At 47.1% G+C, this 12,431-nt stretch overlaps 1 protein-coding gene and 1 long non-coding RNA gene across 9 annotated transcripts in view; one reads left to right on the top strand and one right to left on the bottom strand.

Annotated features, from left to right (window-relative positions):
- Window positions 1-3,895, bottom strand: part of NR2C2 (nuclear receptor subfamily 2 group C member 2) — a 97,924-nt gene extending 94,029 nt beyond the window's left edge. For 4 of the 8 annotated variants that reach the window (XM_072785027.1, XM_072785032.1, XM_072785030.1 and 1 more), the window contains exon 1: window positions 3,593-3,895. The gene's annotated coding sequence lies outside the window, so the exon portion shown is untranslated. Of the gene's footprint in view, window positions 1-1,973; window positions 2,072-2,414; window positions 2,871-3,592 lie in introns of those variants that run through there. The other 4 variants (XM_072785031.1, XM_072785034.1, XM_072785029.1 and 1 more) reach the window with 3 other exon arrangements.
- Window positions 3,896-4,080: 185 nt separating this feature from the next.
- Window positions 4,081-12,383, top strand: LOC140609792 (uncharacterized). Its single transcript, XR_012011516.1, has 2 exons — window positions 4,081-4,340; window positions 4,953-12,383. It is a non-coding gene; the product is annotated as an uncharacterized lncRNA (long non-coding RNA).
- The last annotated feature ends 48 nt before the right edge of the window (window positions 12,384-12,431 follow it).

Raw genomic sequence — 12,431 nt, 5'->3', positions numbered from 1 at the left:
ACAATTAACGCCAAAAAATCCTTGAATGGGACAGAAAAGAAACATCCAAAAATAAAGAATTAAATAAAAATGTTACAAAAATGTCCCATTTACCAGGCTTTCCAGGAGAAGCTTGAGACATGCTTTGCAAAAATCTGCTTTTAACCTTGGTAAACCAATTAAAAGGTGATTTTCAGTAACTCCACTGCATGAATCAATTTATCATCGGAAATATAAACATTTAAATTTAAAATATTCTTTCAACTCCCAACTCCTTGCAAACCCACTAAAGTCTTCTGTTCTTTGATCTTCTGTAATAGAGAAACAAACACCAGCAATTTTAATTTCGAGAAAATTACACAGGTGCTTTGTTTCTTCCCTTAAAAGAAATGACACGATATTTGGATTATTTATAAATGAGTTCCATATGAACTAGATTTAATTTATAATTCAATTGTTAAATTATCTCTATATCTTTAAAAAAAAAAAACAAATCATCACATAAGTGGGTAAAAAGGAATTAATCAGAGTTATTTTATTCCTATTTACACCTTCAGGCAGAGCCAGATCTGTGAGGGACTAATTTCTAAATTCATCCAAATACTGAAACAGACATTTTATTGCTGACACTGCTATCTGAATTGCCAAGCAAGCCCACAAAAAAGGCACCATTAAAGAGCAGCAACTTATTAGTAAACAGTAATTTAAGTTACCAACAATTCATTCACTTAATAGTATCAGACACTCTGCTCTACTAAGTCCTTGAAATAAAATGAGTGAAATGACTCCTGCTCTCTCAAAGCTTATAGTATTGTAAAGAACAGACATCAATCAATCACGTAATGGAGTGTAATTAAAAAGTGAAAAAAACTTACAAGGAAAAAAGAACACGATGTAAAGTAAAAGAATCTGATCTAGGCAAACAGGCTTCAGAGAGGGCTTCCCTGAGGAAGTGATGCTTGAGTTGAGAGCCGTAGGACTAGAGTATGGGGAGAGGCTTGTGGGGGAAAGGTCAGGCCAAGGGAAGAAGAGCATGAGAAAGGGCCTGGGGTAAAGATAAGTCACACCCTCAGGGAAGTAGAAGCTAGCCATTCTGTTTAGAGTACAGGCAGCTAGGGGTACAGGGATAAGAAAATGATAAGCTTTAGAAAGCTCTTAAAATAGGAAGCAGGAAAAGGGCCTGTACTGTAACATGGGTTCGAGTGGGGCTTGAATAATATAAAGCCCGTAAAGGAATTCTGTAAATTGTGAAACACCCGTTACTTTGATTAGCACTATTTACTTCCACTATGTTGTTTTCTGAATAAACTTTTGGCCTGGATGTCGAGGGACAAGCCAAAAGCAGAAGAGCTAAAACTAGAACCTCAGTGTTCTAATCCTGTGTTTTGTCCCTATGCCACACTGCCTAAAAATTTCACCGCTTACATCACTTAACTAGTCCAGACAGCTAATGACAACTCCAATTATGAGTATACACCTGGCAATTTTCTAAGCTCTTTATTTACATGAACTCCTTTAATCCTCAATTCCAGAAAAAAGGTTCTACTGCTGTCCAGATGAAAGCAACTGAGGTTCAAAAAAGTCAAGAAAATTATCCAAAGCCACACGGCTGGTAAATGTTGACATTGTTAACCACAACATTATTTAGCTTCTGCCTAAAACATTTTGTGTGTACACATGCGTGTGTGTATGTACATATGGGGGGGAGTGGAGAACAGAACTCAGGTATAAGACCACATCCACATAACTGAGGACGCGGATCAGCGTCTTAGTCACCTAGTGCCAGGGGTATTGGTGGGGTTTGGCAAATATTTTATGAATTAAAGATGGATATAAAGGACTAACAAAAAATTTGAATCTAGAAGTAAAGTGATTTTCTGAGGCTTCCCGCCCCCCCCCACCCCCACCCCGTCATGTATCCTTCAGTAATTCATCTGATGGCTACATTTCTCTCTACTTTTTTGTTGTTAAATTGGAGATTTTTCCTCCATTACCTCGGTCATACTTCACAAAGACGTTAGCCTGGAGTAGGCAGAGCGGGATTACGGTAAAAGGTCAGTGAAGTAGTTCCAGCCTCTCCCTACCACAACCGGCCTGTGGCCAGTCACAGCCGACGCTCGCTCCCCCGCTCGCTCCCCCGCTCGCTCCCCCGGCGGCCTTCACCCCACGCCGGCTGCGCTCTCTCCCCAGGAAACGTCTTCCTTCCTCGGGTTCCCTCCGTTCAAACCTCACCACCTCGGGGACCCCCCTCACACCCAATCTAAATCAGTCTCCTCAGGCCTTGAACGCATCACTCCGTTTCACCCTTAACGTCTACCCGCCCAACCCCCAGTCCTGGGAAGGCAGAGGCTTTGTCTCGGTGGTTCTCGGCATGTGTCCTCCACTGCCGCAGACCAGGCAAACATGCATTTATTTAATCGCCGAACGAGAATTACCTCCAAGTCTCTCTCTGTTCTGCCAAGCCCTCAACACCCTCCTTAAGCCTTCCAGTGTCGGCGGCTCTACACCCTTTTCCACAGGAACACCATTCCTCCGTTACTCTGAGGATCACAAAGCAGCCTGGACTCCATTTTCCGAGCAGAGCCCCTCAAACGATCTTGAGAAGGGAGGTCCGGGCCTGGCAAGAACCACCACCATTCCCCCCATCCTACAGTCCAGGAAATTGAGCCTCGGAAGGGATTCGCCCGCAGCCATGCCGACAACACGGGGAGGAGCCCTGCGGGGTGTCCAGGTTCCGAAAAGCCCTTCCCACGAGGCAGCGCCGAGGACTCAAGATGCTTCATCACCTTTATTACTATTGTTCTACAGTGTTCGCCCTGTACGCGCCCCAGACCTGGGGAAGCCGCCCGGCCCCTCGCCGCGTCCCCGCGCGCCCCAGACTCCTAACCCAGGCCGCGCCCCCGCGCGCCCCGCCCCCGGCCCCGCCCCCACCGCCCCGGCCTCACGCCGCGCCGCGGCCTCTGCTCCCGCCCCGCAAGGGCTCCCGCGCCCCGCGGGGGCCGCCCCCACTCGCCCCAGCCAATCAGCAGAGCGCCGGGGGGCGGAGCCGCAGGCCCCAGCCCTCCTGTCCGGGCACCGATTGGCCGGACCAGCCTTCGCTCACGAAGTCGCGCCCCGCACCCGCCTCCCTCCTTCTCCTCCACCCTCCCTTCAGGAAAAACGGCGGTTGGGCCGCGGCGGTCCCCAACGGCGGGCGGGAAGCGGCGGGGCGAGGAGCCGGGGAACTAGGGAAGGAGGGACTGCAGGGAGGAGGAGGATGAAAGGGAGGAGGAGGGGAGCCCGGCCCAGCCGGAGCCATCTCCATCGCGAACAAAATGGCGGCGCTGGCGGAGGGCCAACTGTGAGGCGGGGCCGCGGCCATTCCCCCTCCGCCCCCACCCTCGCGCCGGCCGGGCCGGTCAGGGGGAGCCCGCTCGCTTCGCCCGGCCGCGGGCGGGGAGGGGAGGGGAGCGGCCCGGCCCACTATGCAAAGCGTCCGGCGCCGCCGCCGCCGCCCCGTGGCAAAGGTAAAAGGGTCGGGTTCAGCCGCCGTCGCGGCGGCTCCATGTCCGCGCGCCAGGCCCGCCCCCTCCGCCGCCGGCCCGAGCCCGCCCCGGCCCCTTTTCAATTTTACCTCTGGATTTGGCGCCAAAGCGGCCTCGGAGCAGGTCCCGTGTCTGCGGCGGGCGGCCCCCGACGCGGAGGGCAGGGCGCGGGGAGGCCGGGCTCCCGGCGTTGGCGGATGGCGGGAGCCCCGGGGCCGCGGGCTCTCGGGGCAGCAGGCGAGAGACGAGACGCCGCGGTGGGAGCGGGGGCGGCGGGGGCGGGCCCGGGGGCGCCGCCGGGGTCGCGGGGAAGGGGGGGTTTGTTATTGTTTTTGTCAGTGAAAGGTCAGAGTTCGTGACCCCGGTGCCGCCGCCGCCGCCGCCCGCGCGCTGGTAGGAGGAGGGCGAATGTTCTTCTTCCTCTTCCCAGCGCCAGCCTCGCCGCGGCCGCGGGGGGCGGGCGAGCACGCGATTGGCTGGGACGCGCGCGCGCACCGGAACGCCGCGGCCGGCGCTGGTCCGTCCGGCCCCTCGGCGGCCCGCGGGCCCGGCGGCTGGCAGGCGGGCGGCGGGCGGCGGGCGGCAGGCGGCGGGGCGGCGAGGCCAAGCGGCCCGGCCGACAGGGTCGGCTTGCAGGGCAGAGGGCCGCTCGGTCGTCTTCAAAGCCTGGGAACGCCGGGCGCCGTTATTCGGAAGCCAGCCCGCGCCTCCTGGGGGACGTGCTCTCCCGGTGACCTCTTCCATCCCGGCCTCCCGCCGAGCTGAAGCCTAGAAGTGTGTTGGCCGAAGAAGCCATCTCGCAGCGGACAGCCTGCAGGTCAACGGGGTGGCTTATTGGTGGGTATTGGGCGGTTTGTGCCCTACTCTTTACGGATTGGTTTTTTATTCAGGTTTTAAAGCCGCCGGCTTCTGGAGGTATGGGTCAAGGATTGAAATAGTTCAAGACCTGGTATTTACGGTCTTTTAGTGGACATGTGACCCCCATCTTAAGTCCTTTCCCCTCTCCCTGCTGTGTGGGGCTAGTGAAGTGATACCTAGGTTGTATGTAAAACGGCTCTGCAAAACTGCTCCTCTCGACCCTTAGGAATTTGGGGTTGTACGTGTTCCGTAGATGTTCCTCTCTTTTTAAGTCGTGGTTTTGACTCGCTTTGGGAGGGGTGGACCACTTATTTATCTTAGACGCCCTGAAATGTTTTGGCTAAACTCTTCTTGGCCATCGTGCTTTGTAGGAGAAAGATCCTCTGCTTATTGATTTTTTTTTTCTTGCATTTTTCATGTTATAAATAAATGCTGAACCCAGGATGGATGGGTTAACCATTTTTCTTAGACATTTACGCTTTGGTCAGGCTGACCCCAGCTTTTGAGTATTTTGTCCATAATCTTCTATTTCTTTTTGATAGGAAATGCTTTATTTTTATATTTTAAAATACTTTATTTTATTCATGACAGACACAGAAGGAGAGGCGGGAACACAGGCAGAGGGAGAAGCAGGCTCCATGCAAGGAGCCCAATGCAGGACTTGATCCCGGGAACCCCCCCCCCATCACGCCCTGGGGCCAAAGGCAGGCGCTAAACTGCTGAGCCACCCAGGGATCCCCAGGAAGTGCTTTAAACACACCATTTTTTTCTTCTCCCTTGTTCTCACTTCTAAAAGAAGTAAATGAGTAAAAGAGTTAAATTTGTAGTGTCTTGGTGAATCACACAGATCCTGAAGCTGGAAGGGGCCTCAAGAAATTATGATAAGGTCCAGTCCTCTTCTGGCAGGAAGATCTTACAGAAGAGTGGGTAAGAACCAGAAAGGTCAAGTGATGTGCCTATGGTAACACGGTATTTTGATGGTAAATCCTAGTAAACATGGACTGCTTTTACAATTGTGTACCCTTTTTCAAAAATTAATTTTTTAATGTTGAATAATGCTTCCAGATATAGTGTACAAAATTCATACATCATTGAGTTTGGGATTTTGTTTTGTTTTGTTTTTGCAAACATGTTACAATTGCACTAGTTATGAAGTAAATACTAAACAATCATTTACGATTCTTTCTTTTTTTTTTTTTAGAGATTTTATTTATTTATTCATGAGATACACACAGAGAGAGGCAGAGACATAGGCAGAGGGAGAAGCAGGCTCCATGCAGGGAGCCTCATGCGGGACTCGATCCCAAGACCCCAGGATCATGACCTGAGCTAAAGGCAAATGCTCAACTGCTGAGCCATCCAGGCACTCCATTTACATTTCTATGATGGACTATCCTTAGCACTGTGAACAACACACAGTTATTTCATTTTACTGAAGTGTGGGAACTGAGGCCCAGGTAGGGTAAGCAACCTGCTAAATGGTACAGGTGCAATAAGGGAAGCCAAAGTTGGGATCTAGTCCTTTTGACCTTAAGATTTATGCTGTAAAACCATGCTGCATCAGTTTGGCCTGTTGGTAAAAGCGTTCAGTAAATGTTCACTTAAAGGTTAGATATTGAATATTAAAAGTAGTGTAGAGGGGCACCTGGGTGGCTCAGTTGGTTAAGCATCTGCCTTTGACTTCAGTCATGATCCCAGGGTCCTGGGATCCAGCCCAGGATCAGGCTGTCTGCTCAGGGGGGAGCCTGCTTCTCCCTCTCCCTGCCACTCCTCCTGCTTGTGCATGTGCTCTCGACCTGTCTGTAAAATCAGTCAATCAATCAATCAAAAAAAAAAAAAAAAAAGGCATAGAAAGGATTCATAATCTTGAGCAGCTTTTCTTTCCCTGAAAAGAGGTGCACACATACAGAGACAGATTGCAAACAATCACAGCAGGTAACAGGCCTCTGCAAATTTAGATTGGTGCTGCCACAGTGCCATTTTTTGCTCCATTGTGTTTTTGCTAGAAGTCTTTTAAAATATATATATATATGTGTGTGTGTGTGTGTGTGTGTATATATATATATATATTTTTTTTTTTTTTTTTTTTGGAGAAAGCACACTGCACTTATTTGAGGTGGGAGGCAGAGACCGAATCTTAAGCAGGCTCCGCTCTTGGTGCATAGTCTTTTTTTTTTTTTTTTAATTAATTAATTAATTTATTTATTTATGATACGCACACAGTGAGAGAGATAGGCAGAGACACAGGCAGAGGAAGAAGCAGGCTCCGTGCACCGGGAGCCCGACGTGGGATTCGATACCGGGTCTCCAGGATCGCGCCCTGGGCCAAAGGCAGGCGCCAAACCGCTGCGCCACCCAGGGATCCCGGTGCACAGTCTTATGACCCTGAGGATCATGATCTGAGCGGGAAATCAAGAGTCATGTTTAATGGACTGAGCCACCCAGGTGACCCTGGTTAGAAGTCTTTTTAGTAAAAGTATTTTAAGTGGCTTTAATCACAAAAAATATTCATGCTGTATTTATACTAGCTTATGCTTTTTTTTTTATACTGTGTTAATAAGTATCTTCATTTGCATCAACAGTACTTTTAACGTTATTTTATCTGCCTTTAAAGGGCTCTTGACTTGGAGGGGGCATAGTAAAGGACTGCCAGGCCCCAGTGGTTGTGAAGCAGTAAGCTTTGGGTGGGGCCTCGCATCAGCACTTCTGAGCATCACAGAGAATTCTGATGTACGTTACTGGCCTGAACCACTGATCTAATTCCAAAAATGGGTGGCAAAAGAAAAACAAGACAAGACTTTTTGTTTTGCTTTTTGAAATGCAGTTATTTTTTTAAGCTGACCACTACTGAAGATTATTCATTCACAGGGATGGGGGTGTGACAGGAGTGATGATCTATCTGGGAGTATCCAGCTGTTGTGTGTGCTTTATCTTGGCACCTCCCCAGACTGTGAGCTCTCTACTGAACTATGCCTTGTCCCTCTCTATCTTAGCGCTTAACACGCTTAACACAGTACGTGGTAAAGAGTGGGTATTTTAGGGGATCCCTGGGTGGCTCAGCAGTTTAGCATCTGTCTTTGGCCCCAGGGCGTGATCCTGGAGTCCTGGGATCAAGTCCCACATCAGGCTCCCTGCATGGAGCCTGCTTCTCCCTCTGCCTGTGTCTCTGCCTCTCTCTCTCTCTCTCTCTCTTTTATAAATAAATAAAATTTAATTAAAAAGTGGGTATTTAATGAATCAGTGCTTTTCCCATCAACAGTATATGGTGAACAGTATTCATACTATCTTCCCACTTTTAAGATGAACTCAGTTTAAAGTTTGTTGATTTCCCTGAGCTGGGTGAGATGTGAGCTTGGGGCTGTTGGCTCCTTGGACAGTGCTCTGTGGATGAGACCTAGGTGTTCCTTTCTCTGTCCTTTTTGTTCTCTGAGCAGATTTATTTATTTTTTCCACAACAGTTAACTAAATAGTCTGTTTTTCAGTCAATTATTAAGTAATTTGTGAGCTCCTTGAGAGCAGGAACTATATCATGGAGTTTCATTTTATACATAGCACAGAGTAAACATGTTTTTTGCCATCCAGGGTTATTTAAATGATAAATGTCAATGAAGACCAAATTTTGGTTAAATAATAGTTGTAGATATGCTAAATTTTTCAAGGTACTATTATTAAGCAAAGTTTTTTTTTTTAACTTGTAAAAATACTGCTTTTGTAGTAGCAGAAATTATGGTTTTCCTTATTTTTGTAGACTAGGAAGACTTATTAATTACCTTCTGAATTTTGTATCAACTTTTCTATAATAGCTTATGCTCTATACTATGTATAGTAATTTATGAAACTTCTGTTACATCATTTAGATAATTATGACATGTTTATAAAATAAACTGTTAAACCTCATGTAATTATTAGCCTTATTTTTTAAGAATGTGGAATCTAAACAGATGTAATAAATGAGTACCAGATTGCATGTTCCTTATCGTCACACATTATCTTGTTTAATCTTCAGAATAACTTTGTGAAGTGGATGGTATTATCTTGTTTTTATAGCTGAAAGAGTTTGAGGCCTTCAACAGGGCAGCGTGACTTCTCCAAAGGCAGGTGGTGGAACATTTATCCATAGTTATTTCTGCTTATTTCTCTTCTTCTGTCCTTGAGGACTTTAGGAAGAAAATCCTCTTCTCTCCACCTCCGTGATTCTCTGGAGGTTGAGCTCTGTCACTGTAGGCTAGTTGGAGAGGTCTCAGGTTCTGTATACTTGGCCCTTGCTTTTCCCAGGAAGAGAAGAGAGACTGAGCTTGTGGTAGACTGGTGGGACTGGAGACACAGGGACACACTGTGAGAGTGGGTTCACGAGTTCCTCCAGAATGGCTTTTGCTGGGAGGTTTGCCCTTTTAGTTTCTGTCCTGAGGGTTCCAGGGCCTTGAATGGGTATTATTTCAAAGTAGTATTTGGTATCTTGGTGTATGATGAAAAATTAGATCATCTTCCCTTGATCCCCTGTTTTAGAATGCAGGTTGCCTAATTTGGAACTCTCAGTCTTGAGATTGGGAGTTCTTTACTAGTCCCGCACCACCACAAGAGCTCATCACTGGAGCCTGCTGGCCTTTTATTCTCAAAGTCTAAGTAGTGGCACTCCTTGAGGTTTTTGTTTTTTTAAAGATCTTATTTATGTATTCATGAGAGACCCAGAGAGAGAGGCAGAGACACAGGCAGAGGGAGAAGCAGGCTCCATGCAGGAAGCCCGATGTGGGACTCGATCCCAGGACCCAGGAATCATGACCTGAGCCAAAGGCAGACACTCAACCACTGAGCCACCCAGGTGTCCCACTCCTTGAGTTTCTTGAAGAGATTATATCAGCCTCACAGCCTGTTCATTACAGGCCAGAAAAGGCACCTCAAACACCTCAAAGCCAAAAGTCCTTTGGAAAAGCCTTCTGTGCTTTGCTTTGGGTCTTGGCTTTCACCTTGGGGAGGCTCTGGGTCACATTTGGCTGCTCCTCCACTGTTCTCTAGGTCTTCCCTCTGTCATGGCTTCCTAACCTTCCAAAGCAACTCTACCAGGTGCCCCCTCCCTACCCACCCTTCCTTCCTTCTTCCCTCCCCTCTACTACCTGAGTGATCTGAAACAGCCATTTCTAGCTTTATTCTGTTAATAAAGTTCTTTAATGGCTTTGCATTGCTTAGGGCTGAAGTGAAAGATGCCTAAAGTGGGGACAGTGTGGGTTGGGTCTGGCAGGTATTCTAAAGCTGGTCAGTAAGCTGAGATAAACCCTATTGGTATGTTAACTGGTCACCGAGACACCTGGAGAGCTCACTAGACTTAAAGGGACAGCCCCCCCCAAAAAATAAAATAATAAAAAAAATTAAAAAATAATTTAAATAAAAGGGACAAGCCCCCTCTCAGCATCTGGAATGCAGCCAGAAATGCATATTTCAAGAGAAGCCAGAAACCCAGATTTGCAAATGAAATCTGACTTTCAAATATTGGTAATATACAAATGGAGTTTTAAATGTGCAGGCCAAACATTATCTCTTAAACATGGTTCTGGGTCTCAGAACTAGTTTGGAACCTTTGACTAATCACATAAAGTCTGAACTGAGCCAGGGCCACTGAAAGGCTGTCACATAGGTCTTTTCAGCCCCTTTCAGATTAGAACACCATTCAGTGGTGGTCTTACAATAAAAACACTTGAACTCAGAATTTCAATTCCTTTTATAGAACATACATTTTAATCTGTCATGGAAAGGGAATTTGGCAGTCCTGAGCCCATGTCTCCAGGTTGAATGCCATAGTTCTCATTCTTCCAGAGTACACGTTTACTGTCTCCTGTCAGGGTGGGGAAGGGCAGTCACTTGTCTCTATAGAGTTGGGCTCAGGGGATCTGAGGGTCCATGACTGCTTACAAAGACTCTCAACTCATCCTCTTGTTGGTTCCACTCTAGCCTTCCCAGACGCCCGTGCCTCCAATCTCCAAGCTTCTTGAGAGCAAGGGCTGGCCCTTGTGTCTCACTGGAGTCCCTCCCGGCAGGCACTTCAGTATTAGTTTTCTCTGCTAATTCAGCTGCTGCTGTCCATGCATGTATCCTCCAAAAATGAGTTGACCATTTTGATATCCTGTGCCTTTTCTTTGTCTTTTAGGTTATATCTTTTTATTCATTTACTGTCCTTTTAGTAGGTTTTGGAAAAGAGCCAAGAAATGCATGTTTTCTGGGTATCACTGCGTAACTAACCACATCCCAACTCAATAGCTTAAAAAAACACTTTTTAACATCACCATCTTGCAGTTCTAGGGGGTTGAGATAGGAGGTTCTCTCTGGAGGGCTCTTGTGGTTGCACTCAGAAAGTAGCTGGAGCTAGAGTCCCCAGAACAGGCTTCCTATCCTGTCTAGTGATTGGTGCTGGTTGGCAGTATGGACCCTGACGTGACCTTTCCGTGTGGCCCGGGCCTCCTCGCAGCATGCTGGATGCATTCCAGGAGTATACACGCAAATAAAGTGGCATCTTATATAGAAGCCACTCCTCTGATACTCCTTGAGCCATCACCCAGGCCTGCCCAGGTTCAAGGCGAGAGGATCGCTTGATGGCAGGAGTGTCTACGTCCCTTCCGTTGGGAGGAAAATGTGCAGGAGGGCATCGACTGTGGCAACAGTCTCTGACAGAATAGGCTCCCATCTCACGTGTTCAGTTCACCTTTTCAGTGGAAGACCAGAGTGTTCTTCCTAAAACAGATGTCGAAACTGTAGGGTAAGTGTAGTGGCCCTGAGTGGCCTGCCCACAAACAGCCCTTTTTGTCTCTGTTTTTGTGACTTCTTCCATTCACTCTGATAATACTGACTATCCCATTTCCTGGATATGCCACATGGTATCCTACTCATTCTCACATACTTTACTCCTGCTCTGCCTCCTGGGGCCTTCTAACCTCTTTTCTCTGTAACGCCAGCCCTCGCCAGCCCTTCTGCAAGGTGGCAAGTCACACCCCCACCCAGTTATTTACTGATCTGCCTCAGGCACAGTCCCTTCACTGCTTTCCATTCTCTCACAGCCCTTTCTCAACCTCTACCTTGAGAGTGTTTGTACCCAACTTCTCAGGTGGTGACCTCCTGGAAGTAAATAACCGTGTCTCTAGTGCATAGTACTGTTAAAATAGCACCTGAGCATTGCAGTGTTCCGAGGTCCCTTAGGGTTCTCCTGGGCTTACGTGCACAACATTCAGCTTTTGCTCTCTCTCCTTCCAGCAGTCAACTGAAAAATTTTACCACCAGGGAACACAATCCCGATCATATTAACCTTTCTTTCCAGCTAATTAACCCTGGAAGGAAATACCATGTATTCTTGAGGCTCTAGGTTTGTTGAGCAAATTTGATTTGTTCGTAGACATTTTGGTTATGACATAGGTAACCAGTGTTTCTCTGTATTAGGAAGGTGAGTATCCGTCAACTGTGCATCAGAGTTTCAATCAGCAGAGCCAGTTTCCAGAATAACTGAAAATTAATCATCTTTCAGCTGAGGATGGCAGTTGAGGGTGCCGGTGGCAGAGTACAGGGTACCCTGGATGTCTTGGCATATTCCAGATTTGCTATCAATGGATTGTGGGGCTTCAGATGAGTTCCAACTCATGAGTCTGTTGGCTCGTAGGTCATTTGAGGCTGCACCACCTACCAGGGTGGAGGAGTGTGGAAGGAAGAAAATGGAAGCACTCTTCCAAGTGGTAAACTGAGGCATTCATGAGGGTGTTGAACCTCAGAGCTCAAAACTCTTGACCAAATCCCTGAACTAAACATCTAAATCTTACAAACTTTGAATGTGAAATGCACTGTTAAATATATTTAAAATTTTGATAGGGTTTTTAGCAAATGTATTTATTGTGATTTCACCCCCCAAAGAGAGAACTTGTCAAGAAAACACCATGTTGCATCCTCTGTTAGAAGTCTTATCTCTATAGCCAAAAAAAAAAAAAGTCTTTATAGCCTTACTAAACAAAGGAGAGAAAGACTGTTCCCTTATAATTTTTCACAAAGAAAGCTTAATAATGTCAAGGGACATATCTGGAAAAAGGAAAGGGTTTCAAT

Source organism: Canis lupus, chromosome 19 (genome assembly GCF_048164855.1).
Source record: "Canis lupus baileyi chromosome 19, mCanLup2.hap1, whole genome shotgun sequence".
NCBI lineage: Eukaryota > Metazoa > Chordata > Mammalia > Carnivora > Canidae > Canis > Canis lupus.
Note: the sequence above shows the minus strand (reverse complement) of the source record. Positions and strands in the feature narration are given on the sequence as shown.